Genomic DNA, 15,011 nt, shown 5'->3' with positions numbered 1-15,011 from the left:
AACAAAAAGAAACAAAATGAAAAGGGCTTCATGGAAAACTAGAGAAAACAGAACAGATGGTGGTGTTGTGTGTAACTGTGATTAATGGTGTTTTTGAAAGGTTTAGAACAACAGTTGAATGTCAAAAAAAGAAGAAAAAATAACATTTAGTATGTCTTTGGTCTCACAACCCATAGAAAGGGAAAATTGCAACACAAGCTGAAGAAAAGCTCCTCAGGCCTGCAGGTGGTTTAACCTATTGTATTTCTGTAGGCAATTCTAATCTCACTCTCCCTCTGCCCAGCAAGTAAGCTCGGAGCTTCCGGAAATAATTCCTTCTCAGACTGTTGGTCAAGGCAATGTCCGTGGTATTGGAAACCAACTGCTGTAAGGCTGTCCAGTCTCCAGAGCAAACAATTCACAAGAACCTTTAGCAGCTCAGACCCCTCAACCCTCAACTCCTTACTGCAGCACAATTTCTACTCTTAAAGTTATATGTAAAATATATATCTTTGCCATGTCTGCCACGATAGTTTGAGCAGAATTGTGGTGAGCAAAAAAAGTATTAGACAAACAACATGTATGCTGCAGATAAAAGAAAAGTAAGCAGATAACCAATATTTCAACTTACCCTAAGGGTGCTGTGCATAACTAATATACAGCACATGACAGAATATATATATATATATGGCCCGATTTCCTTGTTACTGTTTATGGATCTCCCTTCTGGTTATTACGTTCGGATTTTGCCTCTGCAGCATTGCTTTGAAACCCTTGTTAAAACTTCCCAGGATTTCTCCCTCAGAAACTTCTGACTATATTTTGGAACAGTTCTCATCTGGGAACCTCCAGTGACACCTCCATCTTTGAGGAACCAACATTCATGATCCGAATATCATCCTAAATTCAGAAGAGGTTAGTTGCTGAGTTTGTCTAATTATTTGTGTTTCAAGTCCTGTTTGTTTTTTTTTTCATATAAATCACCTTTTTAAAGGCAAGGCAAATATAATTTGTATAACACATTTCAGTGGCAAGACAATTTAAAGTGCTGTACATGAGAAATTAAATAAAAGAAAAGTATGTTGTAGAGGCAAAACAGAGAAATAGAATAAAAGTGAAATTATATTAAGTAGATTTTATAAGAAAAAAGAAAAAGATGACTGACAAAATAAAAAAAACCAAGATAAAATAAGAAAATTTAACAAAAGTTAGACTGGAAACCTAACTAATAACACTTATATAGCACATTTAAGGGCCACTCTAAACAAATGTGATTTTGTTCTCGATTTAAAGCAAAGAAACGAGGGTTTCAGGACTTTAACTGTAAAGCTTCCTACAAGTTGATTCCAGATTTGTAGAGCATAAGAACTAAAGGCTGCTTCATCATGTCTGGTTTTAGTTGAAGGTATGCAAAGTAGATTAGAGCCAGAAGATCTGAGAGATCTAGGCACTGAATACAGTGACAGCAGTTCTAAAATTATATTGTAGCTAAGCCATTCAATTATTTGTAAACTAACAGAAGTATTTTACACCCAGTTCTTTTACATTTCTTTTTTACTTTATATGTTCTAAAACAATGCATTTTCCATTATCTGTATGCTATAATAATCAGATAACAAGAAATAAGGGCTTGAAATATTCCCCTGTATGTATGAGTATAACTTTCTGAATTAAATGAAAACTGCTGACCTTTTTTATCACATTTAGCTTTGTTTTCTAGATTTACCTGAACATACATTTTTGTTAAAGAATTCCGTGTAAAAGATTTTAAAGAATATAACTTTGAGAGTGAGACAAAGCTGAACAGGGTGAAAAGCTTAACCCTACAGAGGATTGCCAGATAATATGATGCAGGACAACCATAATCCTAAAGGTTTTCAATACTGTGCTTATACACCCATGATCCTTTGGGAATGAAGCTTCTAATGCAAGGTTTAAAAGCGAAATGGACATCGAACAGAAATTGATTTACAAAGCTCTCACATACTCCCTTAATATTCAACACACGCTTTTGGGGTTTAATCTTTAACTAGGAGATTACTCGACTCACTGCAAGTCAAAGCAGTCCCTATTCAGAATTTCCTACCATAGGTGGCTGTTGACCTGATGACATTTTCAGTAAAAAACAGTGTAAAGTTCAGAGAGAAAAAAAGATCTTGTATAAAACAATTTTCTTGTAAGCAAAAGTTAATATGATTTATTTGATCTTGCATGATATCTTTACATATACTGTAGAGTTTTTTGTTTTGTTTGTTTATATAAAGTTCACAACAATAGAAAAGTATCTGTAAAATAAATGCTTGTTTTTACAGTATCAAAACGAATGTTTGTGTAATTTTTAAAATCATACCTGAAATTAAAACTGGAATTGAAAATGTTATGCGATAATTTTGCCACTTATTTAACTAAATATTTCAAAGGAATTTTCCATTAGGGGCAGCCATTGGTTTTTAAACATGTTGTTTACTTTTCCTTTATTAGATGAGTTTCTGCTTCAGCAGATTATTGCATTACTCCCCCGCAGCCACCGAGGACTGCAGTGGCCTGTTTATCACCTGTTCATTAAGTCAGGTTTGTGGAGACAAGGGAACACTTAAACATGCAGGGCAGTGGGTATTTGAAAAAAAAACACCATATCATATAGATAAATGGGGAGGCTTGATTAAACTTAGAGCTGCTATTGATTAATTTATTTCCTGAACCAAGCAAACTTGCCGTTGTACCTTGATTCATTGCAGGACAGTCAGGCTCTGTCAAGTAACTGTGCCAGTTGTCACCTTATGGTTTTCCGATTGTTCCATGGAAATGTCAGAAAATGGAGACCTGGCCTTTTATGTTTGCTCATTGCAATTCTGTTAATGCACAAAATGAAAAACTCTATTAGGGTTAATGCTTTGTGTATAAAAAAACATTTTATTAATATAAAATCTTTTTGGTCTTTATTACATAGGCATATAATATACCTATGTGTAACTAAGTTTAAACACATCCCTTAAATGCTAAACAATTTTGCTGGAACATTCAGCACTTAATTCCAGGGAGATACTTTTTATACCAAGGCCAATTCTTTTTAACAAGATACGGAGGATATTATTTCTGTGCTTTACTTGTTCAAAAAGCAGGTATGTTTATTCATCATTATTCAAAGTAGAGTTTGTGTTTAGTCAAAGTTATGCATATAAAGCATTTTTCTGTTATACTTTAGTTTCAATATTTAAACCTTTGGTTAAATCAGCATTTCCTTAAGTTCTCCTCTGGTATTATATGACTTTCAACAGTGTCAATCAGAATTGTAACCCTCTGATCCTCAGAAAAATTAACTGTGATGGTAAAAAAAAAGCAAGTCTTCACATTTGGATGTTGCATGCTTCACACTGCTTCCAGCCAACACTGTGACTGTCTGCTGAACTAGAAACATCTTATAGAAGGCCATATACCTGCTGTGTTGCCTCTAGCTAAAAATGTCAAAAGCCCTGGGGTTAGAAAGCTTCTCTGCCAGTGACCTGCTTCTTTACCATAATCTCATAAACAATGGCTAGATAATTAGGAGCACCTTCCCTTGCCATTAACCATGGGTTATAACTCTATCCTACATAGTATAAGGTGAATGTACTGAAATGAAATACTTAAGAACATTTCAGTTGAATCAAATTTTATCAGCATTTGACAAGTTATTTGCTTTCAACATTTGGGAAGCAGTCCAAAAAAGATTGCAATGTGTGCATATAAGTTGAACTGTAAAGGTCTTCAGTGTGTGATGACTACTGAACCTGCATTGTCTTAAGCTCTCTGTGGGAATATATTTAGATCATTTTTGTCAATTAATGACATTTAACATGTTTTGTTTTGAAGAGGTGTGTGATAAAAGGCAAGAGCTAGAAATCAAAGTCAAATGTTCACCTTTTGCAGGTCAAAGCATATTTTCACCCACTCCTATCTAATTGCAAAAAGAAGAAGAGGGCTGTGAAGAACTTCAATTTTAGATGGATCCTTCAGAGGAGTCAACTACTGTGCATAGTTCAAATTAAGGTTTATGATTCATAAGCATTTAGTAAGATAAAAAGAAATGAATCCCTTCTGGCACGGTGGATTGCACTTGATGAAAAAAAGTAATTGAGTATACTCATAAACATTCAAACTTGAATTACTAATCCAAAGTGCTTCTTTTAAAGTTTCAGTGATCGAATTATGGAGTGATAATTTCAAAGAAATAAAAGCATACTGTTTATTCCTTTGTGCCTCAAGAGGCATTGAGAAAATCCAACTCTCCCTTGCCTATCTAAACCTCTGCTCTTCCCTTTTGGCAGATAACTAATCTGTGTCACTTTGTTTGAACTTTTAAATGTGTATGGAATATATATATATATATATATATATATATATATATATATATATATATATATATATATATATATAATTTTTTTTGTATTTCAAGAAAGCTTTGCTTACTTTTTGTACGTGTTACTGCAGTGCTGTTGTATAAAGCAAATGTGTATTGCAATTTAGCATGTCAAAGCAACATTTTGTCTTTGAACTTCATACTTACTTTGTTAACCTTTTACCTGTTAAGTGGTCATACAGTTTAAACTTCTTAAAAGTTTATGAAAATCCAACCTGCAGGACAATACCAACTGAACTACATAACCAGAGGAACATTTTAAGTCAATACATATTTATGCGTTATGATTGCCCTGTTAAATTCCAGACCTAAATTCAACTAAAAATCTATTCACAGACGCTTCAAGCTCAATAAGAGAAAAATCTTCCACTTTTCACATCCTTAGACAACTCTTTTAGAAATATGTTCTGAAAGAGGTGGCTGTTCAATAAAAACAAAAATCTTTCCTTTTCAGGTAAAAAAGAGAGGAAAGAACTGCACTTCATGGATGACACATGGGAAATGGCCAAAAGAATTATTGAAGTTTGGGTTTCAATTGCAAAAAATAATGTATTTATAATGAGATGGATAGATACAAGGTAAATGTGATTCTCTTTTTTTTTTGTTTTTTTCTAAAAATTCAAGATGATACATTTATCCTATTGAATCTGTCTCTTTCCTCTATCTTATTCCCTTCCCTCATGGAGTCATTCTCGAGTCCAAGGCTATTGGCAAGCCCTGTGCAGCCATCCGTGACCTATTAGAGTGCTGGATGGATCCTAGAGCATGGCTGCAGCCTCTCATCAGTGGGCATGCCCTGAGCAAGCCCTTTGACAGCTGGAAGCGGACAGACGACAGCAAGGCAAGACTGATCACTGCAAACTGATAGGCATGGAGCCAATGACCAGCAGACAGCCCTTTCTGTCTCTGATACACTCCCTCATAAATATGCTCACACAGACACACAAACAGGCTGTGTGATCTTGTGTATACATTTTGAATAATTTGGTTTTAAGGAAGAGAAACTGGCATTTGTATATCTCACTTTTTTATATCAAAATGATTAACTAATAACTATACCAATGATTTAATAAATATGCCATATTGCCAATTTCTAACCTTTAACAGGCTATATCTCCTCTTTTAGTTAAGACATGAGCAGCAGTATGCACCAGATGTTTCTAGTGTCAAAGATTTTTTTTTGAAAGCGTCTACCTCTCACAACTTGTACTCTGCTGGATAAGATACAACTTTTTTAGAAAGAGAATACTGGTGACTTTAACTATTCATTGAAAAGAAGAAAAGGTAGCAGGCTGGTAGCAAGGACTTATAGGGTGGACATATAGCTACAGTAAAAAAAAAGTTTTTTTTGGCAGATCTAGAATGTATGGGAAAACAGTTTCACACCGAAAAACCCATTTAAATAGAGTAAATCTTTGGTCAACAAGAAAAGCAACCTGTGAGATGGTTAGTAATGAGGTGGAAAAGCTTTAACTGATAAGTGAAACGTCTTTGTGCAGTTTTTTTTCCACTGATAAGCTTTTTATCTTTGCTTCTCTGGTCTGCCATTAACCCCCTCTCCTCTTAGCTGTGCCTTCTCTGACCACACAGATAAGATGCAACAGAGAATTGTGTGAAGTACATACATGAGGTCTGGGGGGGAAAAGCAGACTTTATTTTTGTTTTTTTTGATTGCTTCATGAAACTAATAATTTAAAAAATAAAACTACAGCTAGGTTCACATATACATGATACAAATATAAGATACATATGTTAGTTTTGATTACTCATGCTGACATTTTCCAACTGAAAGCATTTAGCTAAGCTTTGCTGAGTTGTTGCATCACAGATATTGTATTCTGACTATATTGCTGTTTAACATTTTTAAAGGGGATTCACAAACTATTTGCTAAAGATTTGAGTTAAACTGTAAGATGTACAATATCAAATCATACAAATAAATAGAAAAAATCTTAAATAAAAAGAACTGAAATTTCTGGTAAGAAACAAGGGAAAATCCAAAAGTCAGTTACTCAAGCCACAGAAACCCTAAGTTGTAAAACTGTACTCTCTTGCTATAATCACAAAGATTATAGAGCAGTACTACCTTCATGACAGCTGTATGAGAAGAAAAAAATCAGTTGTTAATTAGGAGCAGTCAGTTTTCTCAGCCTTGATACAAAGAGCAGCAGTTCTGGAATAATGTCTTTTAGGTGAATAAGTCAAGTAATAAAATATCTGGTCAGTAGAAATACAAACAATTTGTCCTAGTGATTTTCGTCCATCTTTGACTGAATTAAATATTTACACATTCTCAGGTAGGTCACACTGAGCCTGGTTTTGCTCCAGGTTTCGTCCTGTTTAAGGGTAATCCTTTCATTCCAAGTGTTTGCTTCAAAGTCACACTACAAGCAACAGTCTACTGATTCATACCCGCTTGTCCAGAAGCATTGGATCGAGCAAAAGTGTAACTAAAGCTAATCTGTGAGGTTAACTTGAAAAATTTGGGAACCATTTGAATAATAAAATGACTTGGTTGTATTGTTTATAACTTGAAGCAATGTGGAATGTTTGGACTTGACTTGAAATCTTGTGGTTTGATTGGACTGATTTGTTTTTTCAAAGTGCAGTAACATAAACTTTGTTCTGAATTGAAACTACTGAATAAACTGAATGAAACTGAAACTCAATTCATTGATCTGCTTATATTTGATTGATCTTTGCTATGCACCAGATAAATTATTGTGTTACAAGCTTAATTACAATGTGTCTGTTTCAGTTGATTAAAAGCACCCAATTCTGGTTAAATGTACACTTTGAATTAAGTGTCAAACAAACACTTTGTTCAACTAATGTCTTCAAACTTTTTTAAATAAAAAAGTCTATGCTAGTTTGGATCAAAGGCAGCTTCTTGTTGTAGTAACACTCCTTCCTTCTTGGAAGTCTGGCTAGATGTTAAAACATAAATAATGAGTTTAACACATCAAATAATGCAGAGACACAAACTCTTCATAATGCTGTATGTATACTAGCTAGGCCAACTGCAAAGATATTCACAGAAAATTCATGCCACCTCTAGTATGACCAATTGATTTTGCAAATGTATTGAAGTTGAACCTCACATCGACAAATATACATACACACAGTTATAAAATGTCTCCGTCAACAGCATAGTAATCCAACACTCTCTTCACGATTCATCTAATACTAATTTATTTTCATATTCTACACAACCTTATGCATCCCTTCTTCATGTTTATCTTTACTTCATGGTCCAAACATTTTTGCCTTCTATTTACATTTTATGTTATTGTCTTTTAATGTATTTTTTTTTTTTTCTGTACTTTCTATCACTGCCTGCAATGTGTGCCGTTAGCCAGTTTAAACTATAATTATATTGGGGTTTTTCAATAAAAAATAAATTAATTAATACATTTAAAAATTGAAAGAAAAAAACTCTGATACTTCCTAAGGGAAGGTCATAAAATGACACAAACTATTGGTGATGATACCACAATTCAACATCATCACACAATATAGCAAAATTTGAAGATTGCTGGTCTTATGTCACTGTGTGGCATATCCCATCCTAGACAAGGGTAGTGATTTTGTACCAACCAGTCCAACAGTGTTGTACTGTCTCCTGTGGTAAATCAACTCTAGTTACAAGCCTAAGGATCTGGGAAATTTGCACTAGGCAGAAGATGACTTCCAAGCTGATAAACAGATGTTTGACAGCAAAAATATTTAGGGATCTTGCCAACCTCAGCAGCCAGCTTTAAACAGTTGGTCTATAAACATATATGCTAAAGGGTTTATTCAATTGACAGTGTGAAAAGTCACTGTCTAAGAAGAGAGGAACACTAATGGTGAGCCTTGCTTCAGAGCACATCAAATCACTAATATAGATGACCTGAAGACATGTTCCGAGGCCGCAACACCTTGAAGAATACCGCTAGTGGTTGTCTCTCCACAAATTCAGCACAATTTTTCCATCCTTCATGGCACAGTCATATGCACAATTTTCTGCATGATGTAGAACGCAGACTCATGTAAGACATGATACTAAACAGCTTGTTATCTGTTCATGCTGCTCAGTAACAGGGTGACTAGGGTCATCTCTGCTCTTCTGATAATGGGGGCCTAGATACAAGAAAGGAAAGCTGTATTCTGTCTGAATCTAGTGCTGTGAATATCACAGTTTGGCCACTTAATCACTACAGGAATTACAGCCTCACCTTTTGAAATGATTATTGGCTGATCAGGATACAAACTGTTTATCACTTAACTCATGATGCCACCACTATTTCACCTGGTCTCTTATTTATGTGCCAGTGTTTTAAAAGTCAATCTGTCATCATACCAAATTCTAGTTTTCATGATTATCAAATTACGTCCAACATAACCCGTTCTGGATAACTTTTAGAAACTACAAATCATTTATATCTTCTGCAGTCAGGTGGAAAACTGTCTTTTTCATATCAAAGCTGTATTTTTGGCGTCTTTAGTTCATTTTCTATAGAGCTAAATCGGTGTCACTGTAGGGCTCTGCCAGCTACAATGGCATTAGAATCTGGCACTATTTTGGCATGAGGGACAGAGTTAAACATAAGGCCTTTAGGCATTCAGGGCCTTTAAGTTTGCTTTTTTTCCCCACTCCATATATCTGCTGTCCAATGATTAAGGTTTAGGTTCAAGGACCACTCTTCAACTACAAATAAAAGGCTTGTTTTTTTTATTATTATCATCATTAGCTGTAAGCATGTTTAGTTTTTAAATAAATGAATAGGTGACTTTTAAGGGTGTTTTAAAATTCAGGGGCTGAGATCTTTGGAGGCAATTTTTCACAGCTCTGCAAGGAGGGCTGTTGAAATCCAAAGACTCCTTTAAATAAGGCAGACAAACACTCCCATCACAATTTATTGTGGGTTGAAAAGGATTCATCAAGTGAGAACAGCAATTGGGGAAAACAATGACAGAAAACTGTGGAAAAAATGTGATTAAAATTGATATATTACACTTTCTGTGATGCAAATGAACTTTTAAGATTTTTTCAGGTGAGAATGATGCTTTTTATAACTGAAATATCTGCTCCAGCGTTTATTAGAGCTAGCTTTGGTCACAGCCAATTTGCCTCAGTAACTGTCTATTGACATAGCGGGCTTTCCTCCCTTGTCTCTCAGAGAAGGCGCCAAATTTTCTTTACATCATTTTTAATCTACTAATGGATATCATTGGTACGAAGCGCGCACACATACACACACACACACACACACACACACACGCATATATATATATATATATATTTTTTTCGCTGATTAACTCCATACCACTTGTCCAAAGCACTATTTAGGACAAATTACTGCACATTTGTTGCAATCTTGCTGTTGTGCCAATTTTTTTTTTTTATGCCCTCCTCATGTTACAGTAGTAGAACATACAGCACCTCCAACGTTATTGTGACATCACTCCATCATCTCCCATGCCTCATAGTGAGTTGGAGTGAGTCTAAATACAAATCATAGTTTTAATAGTCTACAAATAACCAGTGTGAGTTACTGTGATGGCCAAACCCATGGCTACACCTTAAGTCCGGACTATACATGCACCTTTATTCATTTAATCCATACACACACCTTAGTTAGCAATAAAACTTTATTCTTAGTTAAAATGCATGTGTTCTATTTGTGAGCGCGCACATTTAGTTCACTGTATTTGTTTGCACTCATTCATATTTCTTTCTGTTTTTGTCACTAATCTGTTTCTTACCTATGGTGCCAAGGAGTTTGGCCAGACAAAAGAAGGCAGCCAGGGATCAGATCAGCTAAATGCAGGAGGGGAAATTGGACAGTTTCATTAGCTGCTGCTTAAGGGGGGGAATTTGAATTTTCCTTTTCTCATTTTTTGCATTTTTCACTTGGGATTTGTTTTGCGAAAGGTTGGTGTGTTTTCATTTTTCTAAGATATAGATTTGTTTTTTGCCAATATACCTTTGTGTGTCATTTCTTTGTTAGGTCAGTTATGTTTGTTTATGCAAAATAGAGTATATTAATTTCACTTCAATGTCTTTCTAGGCACTATATAAGCAAAACTCAAACTCCAACACAGATATACCAGTCAAAAAATAGTACAAATTCAATTGTTCGAGATAATCTGCCACACCACAAGCTTAAACCAGTATTGTTCAGGGTCATTGGTCTTCTACAGTAACTTCCACCCCTTCATACATTTTCTCTCTATGGTCAAAATGGTTGGAAAAAAAACCCTCCTCCTTATCCACCCGCTCTGTCATTGCTCTCCATGTTTCTGTCATTGTCATAGCAGCTGTCAATATATCTGTCAACCACAGCAGAGACCACAACCAACCCTCATCCCTGGTTCGTCCTGTAAACGCTTCTGTAAGGCGCATTTTTCACAAATTGGAGGTGGGCAGGAGTAAAGCTATGGGTTGAGCAAAGGATTTTCTTTTTCTGGTTCGATCATCAAAATAACTGGTCCTCCTAATTGTCAATCATTCCGGTGATATGTTTTTGAGGGCATATGCACTTTCAGACGTTTATGTATGAGCTACGGTCTCAGCCATTTATTGAAGCTCACCTTTGTCACTGCAGTTCTTTGAAAATGGCAGAGGGTCATTGGAGAAAAAGTGTCTATGAAGAGAATGAGAAGAAGAAAAAGAGAGAAACCAGAGCAGAGTGTTTTTGGGAAATTTGGTGTACACTGAAAGCACAGGTCCGGCTTCCCACTGATTGCTCAGTTGCGAAATTTCTACTCGAAAAGTAAAATTTGGCATGCTATTTAAAGAAATCCATTTCAAATCACTGCTAGTAAGTTATCTACCTTTACATAGTAACTCTACAGGGAAGATAAGGTTAAATAATTTGGCTTGTGCATGCTCTCGCACATGCTTAATAGGCTTTCCCTCTCGGGAGCGGGTACAGGGTTGTTTATGTGTAATTTTGAAAGTTTCTAAAGCGTAGAGGGTGGGTCTTTGAAAATTTGTGAAAATTCTCTACTATACCTTTAAGAGTAACTGTGTAATTCTTGGTCAAAATTTCAAATTGAAGTTTCATTTAACTTTAATGTCTTACTAGACACTATATTAGAAAATTAATAATTTGCTCATATTTAACAGATGACTGTGTCCATTGTTCAACCCCTGGAGTTTTTCTTTAATATTGCTGATGCTAGATTAGACTTTGTGATCAACACCCTGATTGCTTTTGCCCAATAACTTCTATGAAGTGCATTCTTTGATGTTTCCCCAAAGCTTAATAATTAATAATAATTTAACTTTATTGATCTCACATTGGAGAAATTGACCTCTGGATTTAACCCATCCCCTTGGGGAGCAGTGGGCTGCTGTCGTGGGGCGCCAGGGGAGTGGTGTGGGGTTAAGGGTCTTGCTCAGGGTCTATTTATATGCTTTTGTGATGTACTTCTATCATTACTCTCATTATACTTTAAACATTACCTGTATTGCATATCCTCTTGGGTCTTTATTTCTGCTAGGACTATTCATTAAAAATGATGGCATGAGAAATCTGTAGCCTCCAAATGTTGTGTGTTCCAACAATAAATTGAATACCCCTTTTTTTAAATAGCACAATAAAAGAAATTAAAAAAGAAAAGATTCATGGTGTATTTTATGGCTTCGCAGATCTATGCTTCAAGCTGTCACTGTTGCTAGGTGACAAAAGTTACTCTGAGGTGAGGGCTAGGTCAGCTTGAGAAAACTAGACTGTCTAAATTCATAGCTGATAATTTCTGGTCTGGTTTTTGAGGTCCTAGCCTAAAAACCATAGCCTAAAAGTTCTGATGATTACTTTTTAAATATGTTTTCCTTTATAGCTAGATGTATATGTAACAGATAAATGCTGGGTTTTGTATGCTCCTGTCTGCCTGGGAGTTAGAAGTGTCCTTGCTGCAGGTAGATAGAAAAGGAAGCAATAAAGCCTAAAGGCCCTAGGGTAGGCCTTTGGTTTAATCCCACCACTGATGCCCAAACAGTGCTAGTTTACTCTGACATTGTACCTGAAAGAACTCTACAGTGATACTGAGAACATATCTCATTAGAAAAAAGCTGCAGTTAAAATGAGAGTCTTTTTTTTAATCCAGTTTCACAGTTTCTTTGTTCTTCCAGGTTTTCACCTTACTGACAAGACATGAGAAGACAATGCTTGATTTTGCAGTAAATTGATTCCCAGTATTTGCTTTAACTGTATTTTATTTTTCACAGCCAAATCTCCTTTTCAATATCAATGATAGCTGTCACTGACTTAGCTTAATGAACACACTCATTACTCTAAACCTCATAACATGCACTGTTCAAACTAGTACTGCATGCTTTGAAAGAAGGAAATATATTTCCACCCCCGCAAGGGTATAAGTTACATCCAGAGCCGAATGTGCCATCTGGAAACACTACAGCTTTGCTGTCGTACAACAGATTTTCAATTGAGAAACTACAGAGACAAATATAAAGAAAAGTCACATAAATATAAAACAAATAATTACTATAAGAAAAAAGAGGTTTAGATTTGACATATAATAGTCTGATGTTAACACATGCCTCCCACTGAGCCCACTCGTTTGCTGTAGTCTAAGTATCTGCTCCTCAGATAAATGTCTGCAATGTGTGTGGTATGCATTTGCTTAAAATCATGCAGACATATACATAATGTGTAGAAACATATTACCACAGTGTAACACACTTACAGAGACTGTAGACAGGCAGACATATGAAATCAGTACTTTTGTGCCAGAATCTGCCACCAGATGGATGGAATCTACATTCTAAGCCTGCCCCAAGAGGATTTCAGAAAGTTTGCTTCTTCAAGGAGACACAACAAAAGAGTCTAATCCCCTCTACCATAATTATTAAAAAGCCTTTTTTTTTTCATTTCCAGTTGCTACTTGGTTTAGTCAATTTGTGTATCAGAACCATGTCCTTTAACATTGAGTTTAAGAGAAAATGATAATGCAAGTTGAGCAACAAAAAACATGTCAGTTTCTATTCATTTTTATGCTTCGTGTTAAAGTTTTAATGGGCATGGAATCAGAAACTAACAAAGAAACATACCTAAAAAAGCAACACCTTTTGGTCAAAAGCACAACCAGGTTGCCATGAACACAATCATAGGAACAGTGTAAACATTCAAGGACAGGTGTTAATGAGAAGCAATAGTGCTGGAAAAAAAATTTGGTAGGAAAGAAACAATGTTTATCTACTGCACACATTCATTTTCAAAATGTCTAAGATTTATTAATGTGTAGATGTTAGATTTCAAAACCTTTTGAATTTATAGCGATATCAATACTATGCTATACAAATGAACTTTCCTTGCCTTATATTTTCAAAAATGACAAAATGTAACCCTATCATTAAAATCCAAAATATTCAGTGACACCCTCTCATTGGCTTGGAGAGCAACACAGCTGTCATGTTATACCACTCTAAATACTATTTCCTCTAGTCAAGCCTCCACTATACAAACATCCAACTCATTTACCTCATGTGAATTAATCAGTCCCTCTTCAATTTACTAAAGGATTTGATCTACACTCTGCTCACCGCCCAGATATCAAACACTCCATCAGCAGCATACGTTCTGGACTTTACTCCTGTTGAGGTTTCTCTTTCTCTTTTTTTTTTTTTCTTGTTTACAGCTGGACTCTTTATGTTTAATCCTAAACTGTGTGTTGTATTGGCCAGTCAATAGTAAGCAGCCAAGCGGTACTTTGGAGAACAAAATCTGCATTGACACAAGGAACTGTCAGGAGAATGGGTGCTGCCTTAAATTAGAGTGCTATGTTTGCTCATGGTTTGTAATACGAGGTGACGTATTGTCAGTGGCTCTCTAAAGCTTGTATTCTAATTACATTAATTGGTGCTTTGCCACCCCACCCCTTCCATCTTTTCTTTTTTCTATTTTCCTTCTCCCTCTTTGTTCTCCATCTTCCAAAAACCAATACAACTCTTAGTCTTCAAAACTGAAAAGCTTCTACCCAAATACCAAATTGATCCTGTACCCACCCTCTTTCTTTCATACCTTCTCCGTGTCCAATAATTTCCATAGATTTATTTTTCAGAAACATCCCTTTCTTTGCCGTTGCTTGTCTATTATCCCTGTTCTTTTCTCTTCACTCCCCGCTGACTTGCTTCTCAGCCCATATATGACACGATGTCCACTGGTACCGCAGAGACCCTCATGCCTGGGCTGCCAAGTGCACAATTACTAAATCGCTCATCTCATGGGTGGCTGACACTCAGTGTTCCCAGCTTTTGGAGAGAAAGATGAGTGAGAGAGGTAGCATATGAGTGAAGCACATAAAGCCAGCGATTGACCAGACAAAGAGCTTGAATTTACTTGCTCCTCTTTGACTTAATGTATGTTTTTTTTTTCTTACATGCCTGTGTATCCCTATGTCAGCTCAAAACAGGTGATGGCAGAAGTAGCTGACAGCTGTCAGTGCTCATGGATGCAGAATGGTAGAGGAACACTGCTGTCTGTCAAAGCACTGCTCTTTTTCTGCCCTTACCTCCAGGGTGAATATGTGGGACCCTCTGAGGATAACTAGAGACCACTCCATCCTTTAAAGGGATAGTTCGGTATTTTTGACATGAATCTGTATGGCATCCCCATCACCAGTG

The 15,011-nt window shown here is 35.9% G+C and overlaps 1 protein-coding gene across 3 annotated transcripts in view; it reads right to left on the bottom strand.

Annotated features, from left to right (window-relative positions):
• Positions 1-15,011, bottom strand: part of cdh22 (cadherin 22, type 2) — a 211,094-nt gene that overhangs the window by 109,154 nt on the left and 86,929 nt on the right. Inside the window, exon 1 of one of the 3 annotated variants that reach the window (XM_015384134.1) lies at positions 2,703-2,804. The exons of the other annotated variants lie outside the window; for them this stretch is intronic. The gene's annotated coding sequence lies outside the window, so the exon portion shown is untranslated. Of the gene's footprint in view, positions 1-2,702; positions 2,805-15,011 lie in introns of those variants that run through there. 3 annotated transcript variants of the gene reach the window in all.

This window comes from Cyprinodon variegatus, unplaced genomic scaffold (assembly GCF_000732505.1).
Source record: "Cyprinodon variegatus isolate N-32 unplaced genomic scaffold, C_variegatus-1.0 Scaffold305, whole genome shotgun sequence".
In the NCBI taxonomy this organism is placed as follows: Eukaryota; Metazoa; Chordata; class Actinopteri; order Cyprinodontiformes; family Cyprinodontidae; genus Cyprinodon; species Cyprinodon variegatus.
This window is presented reverse-complemented; position numbering and strand designations above follow the sequence as displayed.